General features: G+C 45.6%; 1 protein-coding gene across 3 annotated transcripts in view; it reads right to left on the bottom strand.

Annotated features, from left to right (window-relative positions):
- The window catches only part of HSPBP1 (HSPA (Hsp70) binding protein 1), a 123,993-nt gene that overhangs the window by 105,016 nt on the left and 5,739 nt on the right, over positions 1-13,238 (bottom strand). The window contains exon 2 of one of the 3 annotated variants that reach the window (XM_073602812.1): positions 5,186-5,294. The exons of the other annotated variants lie outside the window; for them this stretch is intronic. The gene's annotated coding sequence lies outside the window, so the exon portion shown is untranslated. The remainder of the gene's footprint in view (positions 1-5,185; positions 5,295-13,238) is intronic. 3 annotated transcript variants of the gene reach the window in all.

The following is a 13,238-nucleotide window of genomic DNA, read 5'->3' as shown; positions in this document are numbered from 1 at the left end:
GAAAATAAAGAGAGATTCAGGTAACAGTACCCATACCAGTTGAGATGAAATGTAGATCTTGTACGACTGGCTAGACACAGATAGTGTTGGCAATGGGTAAATGCGTTTGACCTGACAACTGAGAATGTTTTTTTCACTGACTTATGTGTGGATGTGGTAGGCGTGGTAAAAGGTTTGGTACCCCTTCTCCACAGAAAAGCACACATTCAGCACCTGGTTGAACAAAGGTTTTTATAACATTTTCCTTCCACACTATAAAATTATAACAGGCTATTAAATTCACAAAAGACTTATAATAGCAGTCTACTCAACAAGGTCCAACTATGTCACAGTTGTCACAAGCCATGTCAACTATCATCTGCAATGTTTTCAGTCTGCATGTGTATAGTGCTGCAGAAGACATATGGATAAATAATAAACCCCATATTGTGAACTATCATTGCAGGATTGATGTGACAGGAATTTCAATTTGACACTAATTTATGCAAGTATTAGCTTTTACTTTGAATTTGTTACTCTGACCCAACCTTTGCTGTCCCCATTCCTACTACTGTCTCCTAAATAAATAGCTCTGACCTACACTGAAGAGTAGGCAAGAGCTCAGCCTACAAGAAGAAGAAGGACTCTCACCTTAAAGCGGGGCTCCACCCAAATTTTGAACAATATCTGTACGTATTCTCTTCCTTGCCTAGATGCTGACATGCCGTTTAAAAAAATTTAAATCGCCGTAATTACCTTTTATTTTTCCATTCTTCTTTGCACTTCCTGGTTCTCCTCCCGTGGGAGTAGGCGTGTTTCTAGCCTCTCCCAGACTCCTGGGAGCTAGTCTCAGGATTCCCAGGATGCCACTGAGCATGTGCGGGAACGAGCAGTGAATGCTGGGAGCACAGCATTCACCACATCCAGGAAATAAATGCTTGTGGGCTTCAAATGCCCACAATGAAGATGGAAACCGCCTGCAGTGAATAATATAAGTTATTCTTTCCGACTAAATCTGACACAGGCGGACATATTACACACAATATGCGAGTATGTAATGCTGAGAAGAAAAGTTTGTAAATGGAAAAAAAAAAACAAAAAAAAAAAAAACAAAAACACACGATAGATAGGTGGACCCCCGCTTTAAGTTAGAAAGGCTTGTTACCCTGTCCCCATAGCACTTGTCCCCGTTAAAGAAAATTACCAGTTACACTTACCGGTAACTGCGTTTCTAGGAAATCTTCCAGGTACGGCACACCAGAGATGAGGAACAAGAATCTCAAGGCCTACCTTTGGGGCAGGACCACGGATTGTTAAACTTTTCTGCCAAACACCAGGTCCTGAGGCGACAATAGTTCCACTCTGTAGTGTCTCAAGAAAATGTATCCCCCTTTGCCCATGTGGCTGTTAGATAGATCTGCTCTATTGAGGCTCCGGCCTTCTCCGCCCACGAGGCGGCCAGTGATCTCCTGGAATGGGCTTTAAGATGAGCTGGTACTGAGGACCCTGTCTTGCCTCAGAACCACCCTATCCTCCAGGACCAACAAAAAGGGCTCCTTAACAGACAGGGCCTGTAGGTCGCTTACCCTCCTGGCTGTAGTAATGGCCAGTAGGAAAACTAACTTAAAGTGGTTGTAAACCCATTAAAACCACTTTAACCTACAGGTAAGCCTAGATTAAGGCTTACCTGTAGGTGCAAGAAATATCTCCCAAACCTAAAAGGTTCAGGAGAGATTTGCAGAAATAGCAGCACCAATGTCTACGGCGCATGCGCCATAGACATCGAGCGCAGGCGCACTGAGCGTGCCATTTCCAACGGCGATCATGCCGTTAGTGGCGGCACCAGCGTGCATGCGCGGAAGTGACGTCATCGCGACTCCGACAAGTCACAGCGCCGGAGCTGCGATACCCGGTAGTCACTCCGGGATAGATGGCGGCATCGGAGGAGGCGAACGAGGGTCAATGCGGGGGCTTTGATCTCAGGTAAGTAATTCATAATGAGCTAGCATGCTATGCATACTAGCACATTAGGCCTTTGTCTTGCAGGGTGTATTTTTTTTTTCCCCAGAGGCTTTACTTCCTCTTTAAAAAGGGATAAAAATTTAACTGAAATTTTTAACGCTGGTTCAAAAGGAGCTTTCGTCAGCGCCTCAATACCAGTGTCAGATTCCAGGGTGGGAATTGGTTAATCCTAATGGAAGTCAACCTCTCCCTAGCTAACAAAAATCTTTTGACGAGCGGATCCAGTGTGAGCCTCTGGTCCAAAAAGACAGATAGAGCCGCTACCTGGACTCTCAGGGTGTTCAGGGCCACCCCCTGATCAACTCCTGTCTGTAAAAATTCTAGCACTACTGGTATAGATGTAAGGGAAATCCTATCCTGACACCAGCGTGAGAAAAATTTTCCGAGCGACTGGCTTCCTACTCCCTAGGAGGGTCTCAATCACTTTCTCTGAACATCCCTTCCCACGGAGGATTTCCCCCTCAAGAGCCAGGCCGTCAAGCAAAAGAATCCCGGGTCGGGGTGATGAACTGGCCCCTGTAGCAGAAGATCCTGCCTGGTCAGGAGAAGCTGTGGAGGAGAAACTGACCATTTCCCTAGAAAGGAAAACAAGGTTCTTTTTGGCCAAGATCAGGTTGCAATCTGAGCAGGCTACCTTCTGCAGGAACCACAGGATTAACACTAGGTTGTACCCCCACTCCTCTGCCGGTGTCTATCCCCTCCAAACCCCACTCTCGGGCAAGCGAGAACCACTCAACCTTCCTGTTCCTCCTGCACGCAAAAAGGTCTATATCCAGGACCCCGAAGCGCCGACTTATCAGAGAAAAAAAAAAAAAACCCCACAACCACCACACACCTTTGTTCAACTCCCATTCCCCCTGATGTATAGGTCGTCAACTTAGAAAGTCTGCTTCTATATTGGTGGACCCTTTTATGTGGACCGCTGATATGGAGGGGAGGATCTCCTCTGCCCAGCCCAAAACTTCCAGGGACAACTTTAGGAGACTCCTGGATCTTGTCCCCCTTTGACAGTTTAAGTAAGAGACTGTCGTCCTATTGTCTGCGAGACTTGGACTTCTCATTCCCGGTTCCTGCCCTTGAACCTCCTCAGCACCTGTCCTATGGCCAGGATCTCCCTGTAATTGGAGATTTTTGCTTGAGCCGGGGTCCAGGTTCCCCGAGCTTGTAGGCCCTCTACATGGCAGCCCCAACCCCAGGAACTCACGTTGGTAGTTAGTTTGACTGGGTTCCACTGGGCCCAGGAGTGATCCGGCGTCAACCTGTCTCCGCCTAGCCACCAACTTAGAGGGGCCTTTACTGCCCCTGGGATGGACACCCTCCTGTCCAGTGACTCCCTCTTCCTGTCCCAGGAGGAGAGCAGGAAGAACTCAAGTTCCCTGGAATAAAAAAGTTGTGCCCAGGGGACCGCTGTATGCAAGATGTCATCAGTCCTAGAACTCTCACTATGTGTCTGCGTGAGCAGTCCTCGAGTTCTAGTAAGGACGATATTGACGCCACTACTTTCCTCTCCTTCTCTTCGGGGAGAAAAAGTTTCTGGACCCTGGAGTTTAACAGATACTCTAGGAATGTCTTTGACTGGGAAGGTTCGAGGGATGGTTTCTCCTGATTGACGATCCATCCTAGACCCCCGACAGCAGGTGAGAGGTCTGCTCTCCCCTGCTGTCGGGAGGACCCGTAAACTAGAATACAGTTTAGGTATGGAATTAGGGAGATCCCTTAAAAGGCGGAGGTGAGTCACTACCTCCGCCAGGACCTTGGTGAATACCCTTGGGCTTGCTGCTAGGCCAAAGGGTAGGGCTCGGAACTCAAGATTTTTTTTTTTTCACCGGGGAACAAAATTCGAGATCTGGTCTCCCTAGCGTCATGGTCGGTTAGTCTAATCTAAGCAGATTCACTGGGTTCTGAGGTGTCAACACGTCTCATACTGCCCCCCCACCGCCTTTTCTCTCCACAGGGGTGCAGGTCATATTGCCATGCTGCCCCCCACGTCTGGCCTCGGTCCTCTAAGCTGGGTTCTCGGTCTCTTCAGCTCCCAGGGGAGATGCCCTCTGCCGACCTCCATCTGGGTTCAGTCTTTGTAGCCTTGGTCTGACAAGTAAGTATGGGATGATCGGTTCAGGCTTCTTGCTTCTGTCCAAACGTAACTGATACTCCATTAATATACCTTATCTGTTTTTACAGACAGCAGATATGCACATCAGCCCCTGATGAAGCGAGGAAAGCTCGCAAAACGCGTCGGGTTAGAGATGTACCATGCATACCTGTATCACATGTATTACTATTATATTATGGCTATGTTTTTAGGATTATTGTGCAATGTTGCTGTTTTATGAACTTGTTCACCCATGCTCATGTCCTATATTGGATTATGCTGTTCTCAATAAATCATTTGTACTTCTATACTCGTTTACCCTTTTGATCACCATAAACACCTCATTTAAAGTCCCAGGGGCGACATCCGTTTTCTCTAGGGCTGGGTTTGAGAGACATTCACCTACCCACTTCAGGTCCAAAACAATGTTTCATTGTTAGGAAACACAATCATGAACTGAGGTGCAGAGGTGGGGGTTTTTAATCTTATTTGTGGATTGTGTTTCCTGTCAGGTAGAGCCAGTCATCTCTCCGGTGTGCCGTCCTGGAAGACAATTGCAAAAAGGGTGTAGGTGTGGTGCTCTTCTCTTGTTTTAAAGTATATGTGATCTCAATTCACTTGCTAGGTCACTGCTTTGGATATAAACAAACTTGAGTGCGATAACAATGCTACAAGTGCAAACAATAATCATATAAAATAAATACTTGAGGTGATTGTAGCCGTAATGATATGTTAGTGCAAATAAAAAAAAGTATCATGGACAGTACTAAAAAAAAAAAAAAAAAAAAAAATTATAAACTGATGCCGAAATTGATCAACAGTATTAATATAAATTGATCAATAATTGAATGGATAAAATATAAAGTGACCGATACGCTTCATTCATATGTGACTTCAATACCTACAATCCCTAAATGCAGTATAGATTAGCCAAATGATACAGTCCTTGAAAATATATATGTGTAGTCCTTCAATATGTGAAAATATTCCAAAAAGTGACAGGTGCTCTTCTAGTATTCTAAAAAGTGACAAGTGCTCTTTATTCGTTTGTGCTGGTGCTCCTTACAGTGCCCCTATAGGTAATGCACTCACCGGAACTCCTCACCCCTCACAGGGGTATTACGCATTCACAGTATCTGCCACTGTGCAGTAATATGAAGATCCACAGATTGCTTTATTCCTAGTATACGATCCTTCATGCCTCCCAAACAAAGAAGAAAGCTCCCATGTAATACCGTTTCATAAAGTTTTATTGTGTCAAACAGTAGCGTTACACTCACATTACACTGTACATTTAAAAGCTAGTCTACAAACAGGAAGAGGACTAGAGTAAAGGATATAATATGGTTTAGAATCAAAAGGCTGTTTTTATTACAGTCCGTGTCAATTGTAGCTCCACCCCAGCCTGAATATGCAAATTACAGGTATTCCCTTGGGGAAGCTACAAGCAGCACTGAAGCCACGCCCCCTTCCTGCAGCTTTCTTTGCCATGCATTCCTGTGTCTCTTCTGCCCGATTTGTACAAATAAACATATGAGCCCACAACCCCGTCGTCACTCTGCAGCCATGCCTTTTCCGCTAATATTAAAAGAATGCAATCTCACAGCTGCCAACTGGTTCAGGAGATTACTACAATGGCAATTGTTGTGTGAAGAACAGCAGCTGAGGAGCAGCACAATTTTTAATTTTATTTTTAATTGAGAGGCAATAGTTGTGCTTTAAATCGATCCTTATATTGATGGGCCCTGCAAAATCCACTCTTTTTCCCACATAGGTGTTCCGCTTAGGGGGGTGCAGACTGTGCTGTAATCCTGTCCCATACTCAACACAACTCCAAAATCTACTAATAATGCCTGTCATGAGGGTTTGTTTCATTAGCGTGTCTGTACTGATAATTGCAGAAGGTAAGGATTTTTGTAAAAACCATTAAAATGGAACTAAACCCTCCTATAGCTTTCAGCCATGGAAGCTGCCATCTTGGCCTGGGTTTGATCTTCGACTGCCATGATGCTGCACATGTGATCAGTTACGACACCAGAGACATTTGATGGTTTGACAATTTGGTTGAGAGAATAAGCCCAGGTTCACACTAATGCGAATACAGACATTACATGAGATTCGCACCCGCACTGCGGTATCGATTGCAGGTGATGTCTGTGCAATGCGAGTTCAGCCATACAGTTGTGAGTTGTAAGTGTTCTTACCTATGCGATCTGATTCCTGTGCGAGTTCACAGTTTGCACTGCGATCTGTGAACCGATTTGGTTGTGTCATTAATGTATTGACACCCGCAGCAGTTCACAGAAGGCAGTGTGTAATCGCGCTGGTTCACACATCGCACAAGTGTGAACCTAGGCCAAGTGACACGACAGTTACATTCCTAGCACATGCCAGGAACTAAACTGTTTTTTGAAACTGTTAAATTGATGGATTTAGTTCTTATTTAAAGCGGAAGTAAACCCATCCATAACACAGTTACCTTTCCGGCACGTGCCGGAAATGTAACACTCCCATTGGTTGTGCTCTCAACCAAACTGTCAAACCATCCAATGGGAGGTGTCATAACGGATCACATGTGCAGCATCATGGCAGTTGTAGATTAAACAGAGGCCAAGATGGCGGCTTCCTTGGCTGAAAACGATAGGAGGGTTTACTTCCACTTTAAAATGATAAGTTCACCTTTGGAACAGGTTACATATTTCACCAGATTTTAGGATGGAACATGTCCCCAATGCTGCAGCTGCCGCCAGCTATACCCCCCCCCCATGGCAGTAGTATGGGGAGAAGTTCCCCACAGGGCCATGTCATTCAGACACACAGCTCCGTGTGTCTAAATGAACTACAAGTTCCAACATACTTAGCAGCTGACAACTTGTAGTTCTCAATTAACTACCACGGCACTGTGGAGCGCCATGGTAGTTAATTGAGTGTCCCTGTCAGAGAGTTATAGGCTTACCCGTGTGGGATGTAGGGGCAAGCAGATACACTGACAGTGTGCAGAAGACCTGCGGGGCATCAGAAATTTGCTGAAATGCAATGCTTTCTGGGCTCCTGCGACAAAAAATAAATGCAAGATAGAGAGATAGAGAGATAGAGAGATATATATCTTGTGTCCTGCCAGTCCAGATATCAGGGCTGGCAGGACACAAGCAGGTATCCTGTAACTAATTGCACTACTCATATCCAGGATCTTGGCAGGAACTTCCTTTGAATAAGAGGCCCTGCCATACATGCATCGCATACTAGCTCATTATGAAATACTTACCTTAGAACAATACCCTGCTGTGCCGCCCGCACGCCACAGCTAACATCTTTCACCGGAGTTACGTCCGGGTTGAGGGGCTCTGGTGCTGTGATTGGCCAGAGCCACAATGACATCACTTCCATGCATGTGCCACCAGTCACGGCACGGGTACTGAAGGAATGACACGAGCGGTCCGTTTCTTCATTGCGCATGCGCCGATGAGGTTGGCAGCAGCGCATATAGTAAATATCTCCTAAACTATGCAAGTTTAGGAAATATTTAAAGTACCTACAGGTTACCTGTAGGTACAAGTGGTGCAACAGTTTACAACCACTTTAACCACTTATGGACCGTCCACCGTCATTATACGGCAGCTGTTTGAAGAGGATTGATAACTGCCATAACCCCTGGTATCCTCTTCTTCAGCGGGCGGTCCACTTTCAGATAAAAGTGGTCTCTGCAGCGGATTCACCGCAAGATCACTTTTAGCTGGGGCAAACGTCACTTCTGCCCAATGCTCTTAAAAAAAAGGAGAATTTTTTTTTTTATTGCATTCTAGTGTAAATATGAGATCTGAGGTCTTTTTGATCTTATATTTAAGAGGTCCTGTCATGCTTTTTTTCTATTACGTTTCCATTCTTTGTAATAGGAATAAAAGTGACCCAAAAAGTCTCTTATTTTGACACTGTCCTTAAACTATAATTTTTTTTTTTTTTAACCACTTCCCACCCATCCTATAGAAGAATGACAGCCGGGAAGTGGTTCTGTTAGTGCATTGATTATCAGCACAGCCCCATCAGATGTGCCACCACAGCTGCCAAAAAAGGTGCCCATCAGCATCACCTGTCAGTGCCAATCAGTAACACCTGTCAGAACCTCAAACCGAAACTAAGAAACTCTTTTCCCCCCCCCCCCCCCCCGCCCCCCTTTCAAAAATGTTGGTGTTTTTTAGTTTTAGCAAAAAATATAAACCCCAGTGGTGATCAAATACCACCAAAAGAAAGCTCTATTTGTGGGAAGAAAATGAAGTTTGTGTACAGTGTATCATGACTGCACAATTGTCATTTAATGTGCGACAGCACTGAAAGCTGAAAATTGTCCTGGGCAGGAGGGGGGGGGGGGGGGGGGGGGGGCTGGTATTGAAGTGGTTAAAGCGCCTGACGAGCTCACGCGCAGCAGCGAACACATACGCGAGTCGTACCCGCATATGAAAATGGTGTGCAAATCACACGTGAGGTATCGCCGTGATTGTTAGAGTGAGAGCAATAATTCTAGCCCTAGACCTGCTGTATAACTCAAAACTGGTAACCTGTAGAAAGTTTTAAAACGTCGCCTATGGAGATGTTTAAGGGTAAAAGTTTGTCACCATTCCACGAGCGGGCGCAATTTTGAAGTGTGACACGTTGGTTATGAATTTACTCGGCATAACATTATCTTTCACAATATAAAAAAAAAAAAATTATATAATATGGGCTAAACTTTACTGTTTTCTTACTTTTTTTGTTTAATTCAAAAAAGTTTTTTTTTTTTTTTGGAAAAAAAAAAAAAAAAATACAAGTGCACTCGTAAGACCGCTACGCAAATACGGTGCGACAGAAAGTATTGCAAGGACTGCCATTTTTTAATATATATTATATATATATATATATATATATATATATATATATATATATATATATATATATATATATATATATATATATATATATATATATATATATATATATATATATATATATATATATAAAATTTTCTAGCAAAAAAATGATTTGAACTTGTAAAACACAGAGTCTGAAAACTAGGCCCAGTCCTTAAAGCAATTGTAAACCTTTATTTAAAAAAAAAAAACAAAAAAACATTTATACTTACCTCCACTGTGCAGTTCGTTTTGCACAGAGTGGACCCGAACCTCATCTTCTGGGGTCCCCTGGCGGTGCTCGCATCTCCTCCTCGCATCGGTAAACCCCCTGAGAGAAGCTCTCTCCCTGGGGGGTACATTGCGGGCACGCTCCACAGTCCAGCATTTGCGTGCATAGATACAGAATGCCAGACTCGGCCATGCCCCCCGCGTCATTGGAATTGATTGACAGCAGCAGGAGCCAATGACTGCACTGCTATCAATCTATCCAATCAAGAGTCGAGAACCCCGGGCAGAGAAGGTGAGCGCGTTTCTGCCGAGGGAACGAACGGGCTGAGGTAAGTAAAACAGGGGGCTGGGGGCAGTCAGTGTCAGAAGTTTTTTCACCTTAACCACTTAACAACCGGCCACACTATATATATATCTCTCATTTTTTTAACCACTTCAATACAGGGCACTTAGACACCTTCCTGCCCAGACCAATTTTCAGCTTTCAGTGCTGTCGCAGTTTGAATGACAATTGCGAGGTCATCCAACACTGTACCCAAACTAAATTTTTATCATTTTGTTCCCACAAATAGAGCTTTCTTTTGGTGGTATTTGATCACCTCTGCGGTTTTTATTTTTTGCGAAACAGATAAAAAAAGACCGAAAATTCTGAAAAAAAAATAAGTTTTGCTTTTGTTTAAAAATTTTGTAAATAAGTAAGTTTTCTCCTTCACTGATGGGCACTGATAAGGCGGCAGCGATCAGGTGGCACCAATGAGCGGGCACTGATATGCGGCACTGATATGCAACACTGATGGGCATTGATAGGCGGCACTGATGGGCACTTATGAGTGGCACTGATGGGCAACACCTATGGGCACTGAAAGGCTGCACAGATGGGTTCTTATGGGTGGCACTGATAGGCATCCCTGGTGGCACTGGCAGTGGTAGGCATGGGAGTGGGCACTGATTGGCAGCTGCCTGGGCATTGATTGGCAGCTGCCTTTGCACAGATCAGTATTTCCCTGGGGGTCTAGGGGGCATACCTGGTGGTCCAGTGTGGCTGGTTTCCCTGGTGGTCCTGGGTGGCTTCCCTGGTGGTCCTGGGCGGGATCCGAGGGGGGGGCTGTGCTGATAAACAATCAGCACAGACCCCCCCTGTCAGGAGAGCAGCCGATCGGCTCTCCTCTACTCGCGTCTGTCAGACGCGAGTGAGGAAAAGCCGATCACCGGCTCTTCCTATTTACATCATGATCAGCCGTGATTGGACACGGCTGATCACGTGGTAAAGAGTCTCCGTCAGAGACTCTTTACCTAGATCGGTGTTGCGGGGTGTCAGACTGACACCCCGCAACAACGACCGCCGCGATGCGCGCCCCCGGGGGCGCGCAGCGGCTCAATATCCTGAGGACATCATATGACGTCCAGTCAGAATATTGAAACCACTTTGCCGACGTCATTCTGCTATATGGCAGGTGGCAAGTGGTTAAAGATGGATATCTCGGTAACGGAAGCAGCTGCTGCCACAACTGAGGTGTCCATCTTTAGGGCCGGCGTTTCTGTACACGATAATGGTGGTCTCTGCGGCGGGTTCGCGCTTACCGGAGCCGTCGGTAGCGGCGGAGGAGATCGGGCCCTGTCAGTGCGTCGGTATAGTGACGAGTGAGGCCAAGATGGCGCCCACCCGTCTCTATACTATAGGACGGCCGGAGCGACGTCATTACGTCGGCTCCGCCCACTTCTCTTAAAAAGGCACAATTTTTTTTTGTGTCATTTTTTTTTTTTTTTTTTTTTTTTTTTTTTGCATCTTAGTCTAAATATGAGATCTGGGGACTTTTTGACCCCAGATCTCATATTTAAGAGGACCTGTCATGCTTTTTTCTATTACAAGGGATGTTTACAATAAATAAGCAGTAGGGTATGTTGTGTTTTACATGGCAATACTGCCAACCACCATACCCTATAGAGGTGAGTGAGGCTGCACTGAAGATGGATCTTAGTGTAAAAAAACCAGATCGTTATCACCTACTAACCACGAGCCAGTCACTGCTGACAACACAATCACAAGTCAGCAGCAGGGTCCATGTAAAAAAAAAGAGTACATCCTCAATAACAGAGTGATCTCCCTCTGGTGCAATGTTGGAGTTGAAATGCCTTCCTGAGCACTGCATATTCACACTGATACATTAGGGGAGAGTTACTAAAACTGTGCACAGAGAATTTGGTGCAGCTGTGCATAGTAAAAAAATCAGCTTCTAACTTCAACTTGACTTTAGAGTTCAAAGTTGCACCCCCATTAACAGCAATGGAACCGTTCTAATTCTACTTAGAAAAAGGTTCCTGCACTACTTTGGTGGGACTTCAACACGACTTGCATTGATGTCTGTAAAGCGGCGCTCCAACCAAAAGTGGAACATCCATATCCATGTTAAGAAATCCTGACCCCCTGACATGCCACATCATTTTTTTTTGGGGGGGGGGGGGTACCCAATTTTGACAGGTACCCAGCTCCCACTTCTGCCTAGGCGACTCCTCCTCTCCCCCTCCCTACAATCTTCTGTGACACGTCACAGGTTGAAGAAGATTACGCGGCCGTTCAGGACGCGCAGCACAACCCACGCATGCGCAGTGCGCACCTGGCTGTGAAGCCGCAAGCTATTACAGCCGAGTGCCAACAGTAGTGATGCCAGTGCCACGGAGGGAAAGGGAGAGAAGCAAGTAGGACAGGAGAGCGCGTTTACACTTTTTGTAGCTGCTGACTTTTAATAAGCACAGAAACAGGTGGAACTCCACTTTAAAAGAAGTCGTATGCAAGCCGCAATGTAGGGATGTCAGATTCAAAGTCACACGACTATGAAGCTGCAGCAGTGTGAACAAGGGCTAAAACCTAGAAGCCAATTGGTTACGATGCACAGCTGCACCAGATTTTGTGTGCACCAGTTTAAGCCCTCGTTCACACCAATGCGATTTGTCAGTTCAAAATATCTAGAAAACCCGCAAGCAAAAGCCAGTGGGTAAGGAGGAGGAGGTGGGACTTTATATGAAGCCAATGGTTTGCAAGCCGACACAAACGGTGGGTCAATAAAATTCTTTATTTACATGTTCATACAAACAATGGTATCAGACAATATCGATATAACACTTGGTAAAATGTTAGCAATGATAACCAGATCAACATAAGGACCAGTAGTATAGTTATCAAGGATATAAAAGATATACAGGTAACATGGATAATAACATGAGTATAAGCAATATTATTGAAGATAGACCAGGGATCACCAGGTGTCAGAATGCGTACATGGTTAAAACAAAGTAATGCCTGCCTGATAGCTGGCCTCAAATTCCTGTTAAGGGGTAAAACTCGGTATAACATGGGTTGGGACAGTAAATGACAACCGGTAGCTCGACGCGTTTCGTGGTTCAAGACCACTCATCAGGAGCAGACATGTCATGTTTCTGGAAATAAAAATGATAATAATATCAAGAGCCAAGGTAAAAATGGGTACAGAGGGCTAAATAATCCTCCAAAAATTGAAAAGTACTCACGGCAATTGTGGGTAAATGGTGAATGGCCAGGTACGGCAACCATCCGGAACTAATGCCGGGTCGGGAGCTGAGGCGGGCCCCTCCGCCGCGGCGACCAAAACAGGCAATCCCCCCCAGGGCGATGCAGAGCCACGAGGCACCCTAGAGTTGAGAGTGGAAGATGAGTGATAATGCAGGGAGTGTATGTGCAGCGGGGGAAGGGGGAGGGAGAAAAAAGAGGGGGGGAAAGGTAAGGGTTGGGGGGGGGGGAAAGGGGGGTAAAAAAGGGGGAAAGGGGGGGGGGGGGGAGAGTGGAGAGTGAGCGTGATGTAGAAGTGAGTGAGTGAGTGGAGTAAGTAATGGAGTGAGGGAAAGAGGGATGGGAAAGCTGGAGGATGACATGTGCACGAACAAGGGTAAGAAGTGAGCTTACCTGTGTGACAGGGTGGTGTAGAGCAACCACCACCATGGTGAAGTGTAGCGGTAGTGTACCTCGAGCGCCGCATCGCCCCAGGTGAACAAGACGCCCA

This window comes from Aquarana catesbeiana, linkage group LG10 (assembly GCF_042186555.1).
Source record: "Aquarana catesbeiana isolate 2022-GZ linkage group LG10, ASM4218655v1, whole genome shotgun sequence".
Classification (NCBI taxonomy): domain Eukaryota; kingdom Metazoa; phylum Chordata; class Amphibia; order Anura; family Ranidae; genus Aquarana; species Aquarana catesbeiana.
Note: the sequence above shows the minus strand (reverse complement) of the source record. Positions and strands in the feature narration are given on the sequence as shown.